The sequence below is a fragment of the Bactrocera neohumeralis genome, unplaced genomic scaffold, assembly GCF_024586455.1.
Source record: "Bactrocera neohumeralis isolate Rockhampton unplaced genomic scaffold, APGP_CSIRO_Bneo_wtdbg2-racon-allhic-juicebox.fasta_v2 cluster11, whole genome shotgun sequence".
In the NCBI taxonomy this organism is placed as follows: Eukaryota; Metazoa; Arthropoda; class Insecta; order Diptera; family Tephritidae; genus Bactrocera; species Bactrocera neohumeralis.
The window spans coordinates 23589355-23601619 of NW_026089624.1; the positions used below are offsets into that span (position 1 = coordinate 23589355).

The 12265-nt window shown below is 38.8% G+C and overlaps 2 protein-coding genes across 7 annotated transcripts in view; both read left to right on the top strand.

Annotated features, from left to right (window-relative positions):
- The window catches only part of LOC126766128 (uncharacterized), a 254390-nt gene that overhangs the window by 164622 nt on the left and 77503 nt on the right, over positions 1 to 12265 (top strand). The window lies entirely within an intron of this gene.
- LOC126766211 (respirasome Complex Assembly Factor 1-like) overlaps positions 7734 to 12265 on the top strand; it is a 54332-nt gene continuing 49800 nt past the window's right edge. For 2 of the 6 annotated variants that reach the window (XR_007668719.1, XR_007668721.1), the window contains exons 1-4: positions 7734 to 8098; positions 8468 to 9584; positions 9654 to 10171; positions 10231 to 10314. The gene's annotated coding sequence lies outside the window, so the exon portion shown is untranslated. The remainder of the gene's footprint in view (positions 8099 to 8467; positions 9585 to 9653; positions 10172 to 10230; positions 10315 to 12265) is intronic. The other 4 variants (XR_007668722.1, XR_007668723.1, XR_007668720.1 and 1 more) reach the window with 4 other exon arrangements.

A 12265-nucleotide genomic window follows, 5' to 3' on the forward strand; every position in this document is an offset into this window, starting at 1 on the left:
ACCAAGTATCCTCGGGTAGCCTAAGAGCATTCGTTCGAAGCCGAGCTAAAGTGAGAAGGCGAAACATCCCCTACAAAGGGTTGTGCGCTGGGTTTGGGAACCGCCACGTAAAAAGCCCTCCCAATGAAAGATTACCAACTGCCACGGATGAGAGACCATGGCAAACGAAATAAGGACTACGATATTAGGGCATGCACCTGGAATGTCCGGACCTTTAATTGGGAAGGTGCCGCTGCCCAGCTGGTTGACGTCCTCGTGAAAATAAAGGCTGACATCACCGCCGTCCAAGAAATGCGATGGACGGGACAAGGACAGAGACGAGTAGGTCCTTGTGACACTTACTACAGTGGTCATATAAAGGAGCGCATGTTTGGTGTTGGATTCGTGGTGGGAGAGAGACGCCGTCGCCGAGACTATCATTCACTCCGGTGAATGAACGTCTAGCCACAATCCGCATCAAAACGAGGTTTTCAACATACCGCTGATTTGCGCCCACGCCCCGACGGAAGAGAAGGACGATTTGACCAAAGATGCCTTCTATGAGCATTTGAAGGGCGCTTATGAGAGCTGATCCGCCACGATGTCAAAATCGTGCTTGGCGACTTTAACGCCAGGGTGGGCAAAGCAGGTATATTTGGCACTACGGTCGGTAAATTGAGCCTCCACGACCGAACATCCCCAAATGGGGGCGGGGGCGAAATATGGTTATCTGTGGTACTAGATTCCAGCACAAGGAGATACATCAAGCTACCTGGCTGTCTCCGGATCGAAAAGCCACCAACCAGATCGATCATGTTGTGATAGACGGAAGACACTCTAGTGTTTTAGACGTGCGTACGCTCCGAGGTCCTAACATCGACTCGGACCACTATCTTGTTGCAGCCAAGATTCGCACCCGCCTCTGTGCAGCAAAAAACGCATGCCAACAATCACAAGGAAGGTTCGACGTCGAGAAGCTGCAATCACAACAGACAGCCGAACGATTTTCTACTCGGCTTGCACTCCTGCTCTCTGAGAGCACTCGTCAACAACTCGGTATAAGGGAACTGTGGGACGGCATTTCAAACTCCTTACGTACAGCTGCAACCGAAACCAATGGTTTTCGGAAAATGCAAAAGAACAGCTGGTACGACAAGGAGTGCCGTGTCGCAGCGAAGAGAAAACCGACTGCTTACCTCGCAACGTTACGATCGACCACAACACGTGCGGGATGGGATAGATACCGAGAGTTGAAGAGGTAAGCGAGACGCATTTGCAGACAGAAAAGGAAAGAGGCCGAAATGCGTGAGTACGAAGAGCTCGATAAGCTGGCCGACAGGGGTAATGCTCGAAAATTCTACGGAAAAATGCGGCGGCTTGCAGAAGGTTTCAAGACCGGAGCATACTCTTGTAGAACCCCCAAAGGTGATCTAGTCACTGATGCCCAGAGCATAGTTAAATTATGGAGGGAACACTTCTCCAGCCTGCTGAATGGCAGTGAACGCACAACACCAGGAGAAAGAGAACCAGATTCCCCAATCGATGACGATGGAACAGATGTTCCATTGCCCGACCATGAAGAAGTTCGAATAGCAGTTACCCGCCTGAAGAACAACAAAGCGGCGGGGGCCGACGAATTGCCGGCCGAGCTATTCAAACACGGCGGCGAAGAACTAATAGGGAGCATGCATCAACTTCTTTGTAAAATATGGTCAGACGAAAGCATGCCCAACGATTGGAATTTAAGTGTGCTCTACCCAATCCATAAAAACGGAGACCCCACAATCTGCGCCAACTACCGTGGGATAAGCCTCCTCAACATCGCATATAAGGTTCTATCGAGCGTATTGTGTGAAAGATTAAAGCCCACCGTAAACAAACTGATTGGACCTTATCAGTGTGGCTTTAGACCTGGCAAATCAACAACCGACCAGATATTCCCCATGCGCCAAATCTTGGAAAAGACCCGTGAAAGGAGAATCGACACACACCACCTCTTCGTCGATTTCAAAGCTGCTTTCGACAGCACGAAAAGGAGCTGCCTTTATGCCGCGGTGTCTGATTTTGAGGGGATAAAACTAATACGGCTGTGTAAACTGACGTTGAGCAACACGAAAAGCTCCGTCAGGATCGGGAAGGACCTCTCCGAGCCGTTCGATACCAAACGAGGTTTCAGACAAGGCGACTCCCTATCGTGCGACTTCTTTAACCTGCTGCTGGAGAAAATTATTTGAGCTGCAGAACTTAATCGAGCAGGTAAAATCTTTTATAAGAGCGTACAGCTGCTGGCGTATGCCGATGATATTGATATCATCGGCCTCAACACCCACGCCGTTAGTTCTGCTTTCTCCAGGCTGGACAAAGAAGCACAGAAAATGGGTCTGGCAGTGAACGAGGGCAAGACGAAATATCTCCTGTCATCAAACAAACAGTCGTCGCACTCGCGACTTGACTCTCACGTCACTGTTGACAGTCATAACTTTGAAGTTGTAGATAATTTCGTCTATTTAGGAACCAGTATTAACACGACCAACAATGTGAGCCTGGAAATCCAACGCAAGATTACTCTTGCCAACATGAACTTGCTACTTTGGACTGAGTAGGCAATTGAAAAGTAAAGTCCTCTCTCGACGAACAAAAGCTAAACTCTATAAGTCGCTCACAATTCCCGTCCTGCTATATGGTGCAGAGTCTTGGACGATGACAGCAACCGATGAGTCAACGCTACGAGTTTTCGAGAGAAAAATTCTGCGAAAGATTTATGGTCCTTTGCGCATTGGCCACGGCGAATATCGCATTCGATGGAACGATGAGCTGTACGAGATATACGACGACATTGACATAGTTCAGCGAATTAAAAGACAGCGGTTACGCTGGCTAGGTCATCTTGTCCGGATGGACGAAAACACTCCAGCTCTGAAAGTATTCGACGCAGTACCCGCCGGGGGAAGCAGAGGAAGAGGAAGACCTCCACTCCGTTGGAAGGACCAAGTGGAGAAGGACCTGGCTTCGCTTGGAATATCCAATTGGCGCCACGTAGCGAAAAAAAAAACGACTGGCGCGCTGTTGTTAACTCGGCTATAATCGCGTAAGCGGTGTCTACGCCCATTAAGAAGAAGAAGAACTCACATGTTGGCCTATATATGCGGAACACAGTCATCGTAAAGTTCGAAAACCCATTTTTAACATACAGACATACCATTATAGGAGAAGGATTATCCCTTAATTTCAGTAATATACATACATATGTATATCACACATTGGCTGAGATTTTCAATCAATAGTCAACTATAGGTACCAGGGCCCATTGGTGCCCCTTGCTACTGCAATCCTTTGTACCACATTACAGCTTTATATCTTAATTTAGTGCTTAGTTATGGCACTTAATATACAAGGTGCGTTCCAAAGTAAACAGGACTTTGTGAATATAGCACCGCCTGGTGGCGCCATCTATATATCGACTGGTGCGTTAGAATTTGATATCTTTATCGATAGTCCAGTGAGAATTTCATGACATTTCATTGATTGGAAGTGAAGTTATTGCGTTTTAAGTGTACGTATGTTTGTGTTATCGGTGCGAAAATGAACTACGAACAAAGAGCCAACTTTAAATTTTGTTTTAAAATTGGTATGTAAAACTTTTACCGAAACGTTTCTATTTATGAAAAAAATTTATGGCGATGATTACCTATTCCGTAGCAGAGTGCACGGGTGGTTTCAACGTTTTCAAAGCGGTCGTCAGGACATAAACGACGATCAACATGTGGGCCAATCAAAATCCGTGATCACTGGAAATTCCATCGAAACTGTGCGTGAATTCATCAAAAATCAGCCGAAATCGTCTTTGAAATTCAAGGCAATGGAATTGAACATCTCCAAACATCGGCGCTATCAGGGGGCGCTAGATTCAAAAAGTCCTGTTTACTTTGGAGCGCACCTTGTATATAACCTTATATATATCTCGATAAGTTTTAGGTGATACGTACAACCGTTAAGTGAACAAAACTGTGATAATCTGTAGCAAGTGGTTGCAAAAGTATAAAAACGAATTAACGCACGTCTTAAGGTTAAGAAGGTTCAAGTATACATACATATGTGTTGTTGTCGCGCATAATTATGGGATGCAGGCGTTAGGGGTTGTATTCGGAATTGAGACTAATGTAGACTCATCGGCACTTCGTATATACACATTCTCTGCTTATCATATACATACATAAATTTATGTTTGCAAACAGATCGGCACGAGAGTTGTCATTGTGTGTTTCGGGTGGTCAACTGGTAAGTAAAATATGTTTGCACGCAAGCCGTCTGGTACGGAAGTAATTCAATCTCTATGTTTGCTTAATGAGAAAATCGAATGGGGCGCATATGTGCATACATGCATATAACAGACCGTAGCCGTTAATGATGTGATACCTTTGGAGAACCGGTTCTCACGTGCTGTTGATATGCAAATTGTGTGACCAGGTATATAGTTGGTGAAGAGTTCACCCAACACCCGTGCGTATACCGCCTTACAAACAAGCATATGTAGTCGTATATTCACAAATGTGACCGAATACCTGGAATGGACTTTAATAGCATCAGACGCAACGTGAACGACAGTTGACAAGCATAAAACATCACGGAAGTCTTACCGGCGAAAGATACTTTGGGTAGGTCAGCATCTAAAATTAGCTTTGGTCGCTGATTTAGCCTATGCGTTCATGGAAATGGTCTTTTTAGACCACAGTTTGCATGGTAATGTCATCAATGTACAATAAAAAAAACATATACAAAAAAAACTTTGATTATAGTGATACACACTAAAATAAAAATAGAAATATGCAACTTTCAATCTAGCAGCTGGGCATTCAAATGAGATGAGACCGGTCTTTTGAATTTGGCCAGTCAAGCACCCAGCCGGTTGGCATAACGTCTAAAAAATACACCCAACGTAAGTTCAGTAAATCGCCCCTTGGACATTTCCAATAATACAGTAATGAACTGGTCAAACCGGTTGGATCAGTTTTACTTTACAACATTGTACGCGATCTATACAACACAATGAAAATTAACCCTTTCCTTTTTTATTTTTTTCTGTCAAGGTACGGAGTTTTAGAGTCTTCATATAAAAATGCATACATGTATTCTAATGCATAGAGTTTGGGCCTGGTTACAGTAGCCTTCATTGCATAGGTGAATTGATATTATATTAATCTTTGTGTGTATGTATGAATAGTTGATAAGAAAAATGAGTTCATTGTTGTCCTCCGTGTTTAAGGTACCCATTTCAAGCGCTCACAAACAGGACAAATGAAACTGAATACAAATAATGTGACATATATGTAGTACATACTCCCTCGTCCATGTACATCAACTTTTATAAACCAATTAGGAAAATTGCACTTATGCATATAAAACTTTTTATGTAAAAGGAGTTGGGAGACATCTTTAGTATAATACAATGTGACCCAAGCTGCTGAAGATCTTGTCTTATTCTCCAATTATCAATCCCTAAAAGCTACTAAGTTGTATGCCAATATTTCTCCAGCATAGCATATTTCAGCCGCTCTAGCTTATAGCTGCCATACAAATATGTTATGAATAATCGGAATAAAGTACTTGTACGGAAAGCTTATTCCTTTTATTCCTTTATTTCAAGAAAGTTGAAATGGGTTATTTTCGGAAACAAATAATAAATAATATTTGTATTTGTGAAGGGTATTATAGCTTCTGTGAACCCGAAGTTAACGTTTTTTCTTGTTATTTATATAGGTTATTAACAGTTTAATGGCCTACATATACATATACATACATATATGTATACCTATGCATGTGCATGTATTGTAGTCATAAGAAACTAAAGACTACAACATATTAATATTTAGAAAAGTAATTAGCAACTCCAAGCAAGACACCAAATTTACATTATTTTTTCGGCATTGCCTTATGACTACAATGATAATAGTAAGTCTCTCTAAGTATGTATGTGTATAAATATAAAGCGTTGTATATGCTCAACAAAGAAACATAAAAACTTTCTGGAAATACAGTCGAACTTCCATAACTCGAATCACTATTATCCCAAAAAACACTTCGACTTAGGGAGACTTCGAGTTATAGAAAAAAACTTTTTTTTTAAAGAAACTCAATTGCTACTTTAGAGTATATTAAATGATGAATATGTATTTGTTGTTTAAAACACACATTACAGAAAACTGAAATAAGTTACAGTGAAGTGAAGTATTCAGAAATTAGTGACTGAAAATTTTCTTTTTTTTGTATTTTCAGTAAAAAATGACTCTAATTTGTTTAAAGCCGTATAGTGCTCATCAGTTGTAGTGTCATTTGTTTGCAAATATAAACTCAATGTTCGGAAAGCATTTGGAGGCTGGTGAATAGTTTCTTCTACCGATCCCTCGCCGTCACTCTCCGTTCCGCTTAATATTGAATCATCTAATTCAGGGCAGTAATTCTCAACAATATCAGCATCTGTAGGGAAGCCAGTTGTGCAAAGGTCATTATCTACTGCAATATAATCCTGAAGAGTAGCACTGCAAGTTATTTTGTTTGCTTTTAACCATGCTTCGTAATCAGCTTCAATTACATTTCGATATTCATCAGTAGTACTTAAAAACTCAGAGGTATGTCATCTTCCTCTTCCCATTCAGAGTATTGACCAAATCCAGCTTTTTTGAAGCAATTCGCTATGGTTTGATTTTTGACGTCAATATCCCAAGCTTTTGTTACATGATTGATGCAATCCGTAAGTGTAATATCTTGTTTTTCGTTTGCCTCTATACGCTTTAGTGCTTCTTTTACTATTCTGGTACGATAAAAAACTTTCAAGTTTTGAATTACTCCCTGATCCAGCGGCTGTAATTTAGAGGTCATATTCGGTGGAAAAAATGCCAGTTCAATGGCTTTCAGTTTGCTTTGTACGTCTTTAGAATGTGCTGGGCAATTTTCAACAAACAATAAAATTTTTCGGCCAGTACTTTGAAAGCGCTTATCCAAATTTAGAACCCATTCTTCAAAAATTTTGGCCAGTCATCCAGGCTTTGGAGTTATAGGCCAGGATACTGCGAGTTGTAGAATGAGAGAAAAGCACATTACTTCGAGTTATAGAAGTCATAATTATGTATTTTCGTTCGAGTTATGGAGAACTTCGAGTTATGGAAGTTCGAGTTACGGAAGGAAATTTATATGTTAATTACTCTCTTAATGCTACTGCCAACCCATTTAGTTCGAGTTAGAGAAAATTCGAGTTAAAGAAGTTCGAGTTATGGAAGTTCGACTGTATACTAGTTTAAAATTGGCCTTCCCTTTTTTGTGTTCGAAGTCCGCTTTGACAATTTTATTAGAGATTTTTACAAAGATGATGTAAACCAATTTTTTAAGTTGGTCAGGTGTTAAACGATATACTCAGGGGCAGTATTTGTCAAAAAACAACTTTTAACTACTAGCATGGGAAGGACATGGTTTTTATCCTCCCTCATAATAGAATTGCTTTTAGCACAGTAGTACTCTCAGAAAGCGAATTGTCGAACGGACAAACAAACGTTCAAATTAATTTGTCGAACCAGTCTGATGGGTATATCTATGTTATATATGTATATACATATTATAGCAATTGTATGCTTTTCTTTTGCTTATATGGCAGAAAGGTTGTGATACAAGTTCATTTCACTGCTAGGGTCATATGTGATAACACATATGTACATACGTATGTATGCATAATGGCGTAAACACATGCATATGCGAGTATTATATTTTTGGGATGTGCTCGTGCGCGTTGCTGGCTGAATGTGTGCTGCTAATGGGAATAATTCTTGGATTGATTTCACTTTTGTTCGCCCAGCTTAAAAGTTCACATCTTGCTTTATTCTTCGGTAAATCCAGTGCCAAAAAAATTCTACAACCAGTCGGTTTATTCATAGGCAATCTTAGAAAACGATTTTAATTAATTAGTTAAAGTAATAAACAACATAGTTACAGTATTTAGATAGTGTTTAGAAATTGTATGTGAAATAATTACATGCATATATGTAAGTATGTATGTGTCAGAATGTATATATGCATACATTCGATTAAGGATGCTAACTAAAGGACCATCAGTAGCGGACAAGAGTGACAGGTAAATTTCACTTAATTTATTTATAGAGCTTATGCATAGCTGATAAAATATAATCAAGGTCAAACCAATAAGCACACAGAGCAAACTTTATCGAGCAATGCAAATCTGCTTGAACTTTGTCTTCAATAAGTATTATAGTGATAGTATAAACAGACAAATGTTAAATAAAACTCTGTAATTCATTAATTTGACATGTTTTGTGCTTTACTGAAAAGAATTATTCCGTAGGTTGCCTTTTATATTTCGGGTTTTGGCATCCCTAGTGTTGCTATTCTGGCAACTGACGACTTTATCGTAAAGCTTGACATTTTAAATGTTATACATATTCAAAACGTTTTGACATAAGAGCGCTATTTGTGTTGTTTACAGTCACTTAAAATATTCATCTCGGCCAAAAAATGGAATTGTCTCGCCAACATTTTTTACAACTTTTGACGTGGACTAACCCAGCAACAGTACCTCGCTGATCTAAATTAAATTTTTGGCGATAAAGCTTCATCAAGGGTCAGTGTTTATGGATGGTAGGGAAGGTCGTTCAAAATCAGTTCTTATTACCGATACTAATGATGCTGTCCGCAAACTGTTATAGCAAGATCGTCATGTGACCTACCGTGGGATTGAAACAACTATAGCCATTAGTCGCACTCATTCAATATTGCTTAATATTATATACATATATTATTTCTCACACAGTTTGTCAATCGCCCAAAAAAAGGATCGTGTCGATTGGTCGAGAAAAATGTAAAAAATACGACAATGGTGCCTCGAAACATGTCTAAAACATCGTGACAGATGATGAATTATGGATTTATACGAATGAGCCCGAAAGTAAACAGCAGTCGACAGTTTGAATGTTTCAAAATTAGCCGAATCTAACAAAAGCTGTTCGTCTACGCAGTAGTTTTGGAAAAACTGAACATGTCGCAACCGTACCACTAAAGCAACGCAGAAAGGAAATACTTAGTGTTACTAACTATTTGTTTGCCAGTTGACTTTCAAGAAATCAGAAAAACCGACCGAAGACGGATCACTCTTACCACGACAATTCGGGCTTTCATCGACTGAAACAACTGCATTTTTAAGCACTTCACACATCGATTTTATGAGCAAACCACCGTAAAGTCTTGACTTGGCACTGAATAACTTCTTTTTATTCCCGTACGTAAAAGATAAACTAAGAGCTCAACGTTTTTTCAACACAAGAAAAGGCGGTTGATGTGTTCAGAACGCATGTTTTGGAGATACCTCAATCAGAGTTGCAAAAGTGCTTTGAAAATTGGTTCAAACGCATGCAAAAGTGTATAGATCTTAACGGTGAATATTTTGAAAAACAGTAAAGCAATTTTCGATGACTAATATTTGATTTGGTTTTCTAATCCGGAAATATAAAAGGCAATTTACGTATGTATACAAATATGTGCATATTTCTGCTGTGAGTATGTCACTGAACAGCTCCTAAACGGCTTTGGGTTGGATTCGATTTTTGGTATAGATTGACAATTTGATCCAATTTAAATTGTTTATTTAATTAACTCAATACTCTCGCCCCATGGAGTACAATCATTTTGTTTATTCCTGGGCATTTTCAGTTAAAAACTTTTAAAATGTGGGCACGGCCTCGTCCCCAAATAAGGTAAATGTAAATTTGTATGCGAGGACACAGGACACCGTCTGTGAGGTCTGCTAGGATAACCAAACCTGTTGAAAGCTGAAATATATATGTATGTATCTACATGCAAAAAAAAATATAAGTAAATATGATGTTTCGAAGAGCAATGCATTTGTTGAATCTTAAATTAAATGAGCTTATCCTTCGAGGTAATACGCGGTTTGAATGAAAAATAAAGAGCTTTTCATGACGGCTGTCTTTTTCGGATAATTAGTATAGTACAATATATATTATTCGAACAGGACAATGCTACAATTTTCTTTTCGATCTATGCTTATTAACATTACGATGGTTATGTGTAGGACGCTTATTTAATACCATATTAAATAAAAGGAAGAACATTTTCATAACAAATCAAGAAAACGTTAACTTCGGTTGCACCGAAACTATAATACCCTTTACAGGTAAATTTTTTTTATCATTTTGAATTAAGCAACTTTTATTATTGGATAAAAATTTTTAGAGGAAAAAATACTGTGGAAGCAAAAGCTTGGCTTGATGACGAATTTATGGATACTACCCCAGGAAAAACAACCATATTGGATTGGTAAGCTAAAGACGTGGTAAAATAAGCATTGAAAACTGTGCCATCGAACGAAACCATCAAGAAAGTGCACAAAACAATTTTGGATTGCATAAAGAGAAGTTGATCGAGATAGCAGGCACTCTAGGTAAGGATATCAACTGAACATGCACCCCATATTTGGGTAAGAGAAAGCTCTTTGCAAAGTGGGTGCCTCGCGAACTAACTTTTGACCAAAAACACCGGCAAGTTGATGACTCGGAACAGTGTTTGGAGATGTTCAAGCGTAATAAACATGCCTCCATAACTTCACTCTGAAGTCCAATCGGCAGTCGGCTGACAAGGTTATGGCGTCTATATTTTGGGATGCGCATGGAATAATTTTTATTGACTGCCTTGAAGGAGAAGGACCGTCAACAGCAACTTTAGCGTGACGTTATTGAACCTTTTGCACGGCCGCATTTGAAGGAAAAGAAAGTGATGTTCCACCAAGACAATTCACCGTGTCACACTTCAGTGAAAACGATGGCAAAAATTTTTAAATAGGGCTTCGAATTGTTTCCACATCTTCCGCATTCTCCAGACCTGGCGACTATTTCCTGTTCACAGAACAAATCGTACTACAAAAATGGAATTGAAAAGTTGAAGGGTCTCTATAATCAGTGTAACACCCTTGAAGAGAAATAAGTTGAATAAAAAATAAACGAATTTAGCGTAAAAAAAGTGTTTTGCTTTGACATTAAGAGGCTAGAGTTTTAATCAAGCTTTTCTCTAAATGATTTTCCTGAATTCAGGTTTTCTAGGAAAAAGAAAGAAGTGTGCAAAAAATAAAGTCTGATTGTTTTGCAGAAAACTTATAAATTAAGAGAATCTGGAAAAGAAAGACAAAGATACAACTATACTAAATGTAAACAAACAGAAAGTGGCTTTATTAACTTTGCAAGTTTACAAGAGGACACTTATATTAATTTAATTATATCGAGCTGCCAAGAAAAATCTATGTAAATGGTACCAAACAGTTTACCTCGCTTATATCACAATATATGTATGTATATAGTACTACTTATAACCAGACGACCGAGACAAAGGCGCAACACACTCGGTACGTGGACGTTCTTACCGAGCAGTTCATTATCGTAGTCGACTACTGTAATTTCAGTTGAATCTACGTATTCGAAGGTCGGCTTTTATTGAACTACACACTACTTGGAAAAAAACAAAACCTCTATTACGTGGAATTATTCAGCCGATTCGATGACAAACCGCCATTGTATTTGGCGTAAAAAACTATGACAACGCACCTGCTTTACCTCGCACCACCAAATTGGTTGAATTAGGCTTCGAACTTTTGCTTCACCCTCTGCATTCTCCAAAGTAAAAAAAAATATTGGCTAAGTATTTATCAGTTCACCTTCGTTACTCACAAACAAGAATATTCACAGATTATGCTCTTACAAGTTTCCAAGGTTTCTCTTTCTAAGTAGCAAATCTTGATCAACAGATATTTATTTAACTAGAAGAAGTTTGAATAGAAACATAAAGCTCTTTGTGTTGCTTCCTTCTAGTTTACAGACTGCAGCCATTATTGCAGATTTGGAGGTTTCACCTGAGATCTGGATTGCTTGCACAGCGGCACGCGATGGAGGGTGCATACAAATAATTTAACAAAATTAACTCTGCATGTGTATTCAACAGCATAACGATAACAACTACGTTCATTATGTAACTAATTCTAACTCTACAGAATTCTTCAAATTATTAAAGTTTTAACTATATACATACATACATAGTATGTATGTATGTGGATATGATATATCAAGGAAATGCCACAGAATAAATGTCTGAATGTCGTGAAAGTTCCCATGCTAATATACTCAAAGGATGAACTTAAACTTCGTTATTTCGAAACATCCATAACAATGTACCTCGTTATATTGCTTCGATTGAATATACAAAACAATGGTTGGATATTTTT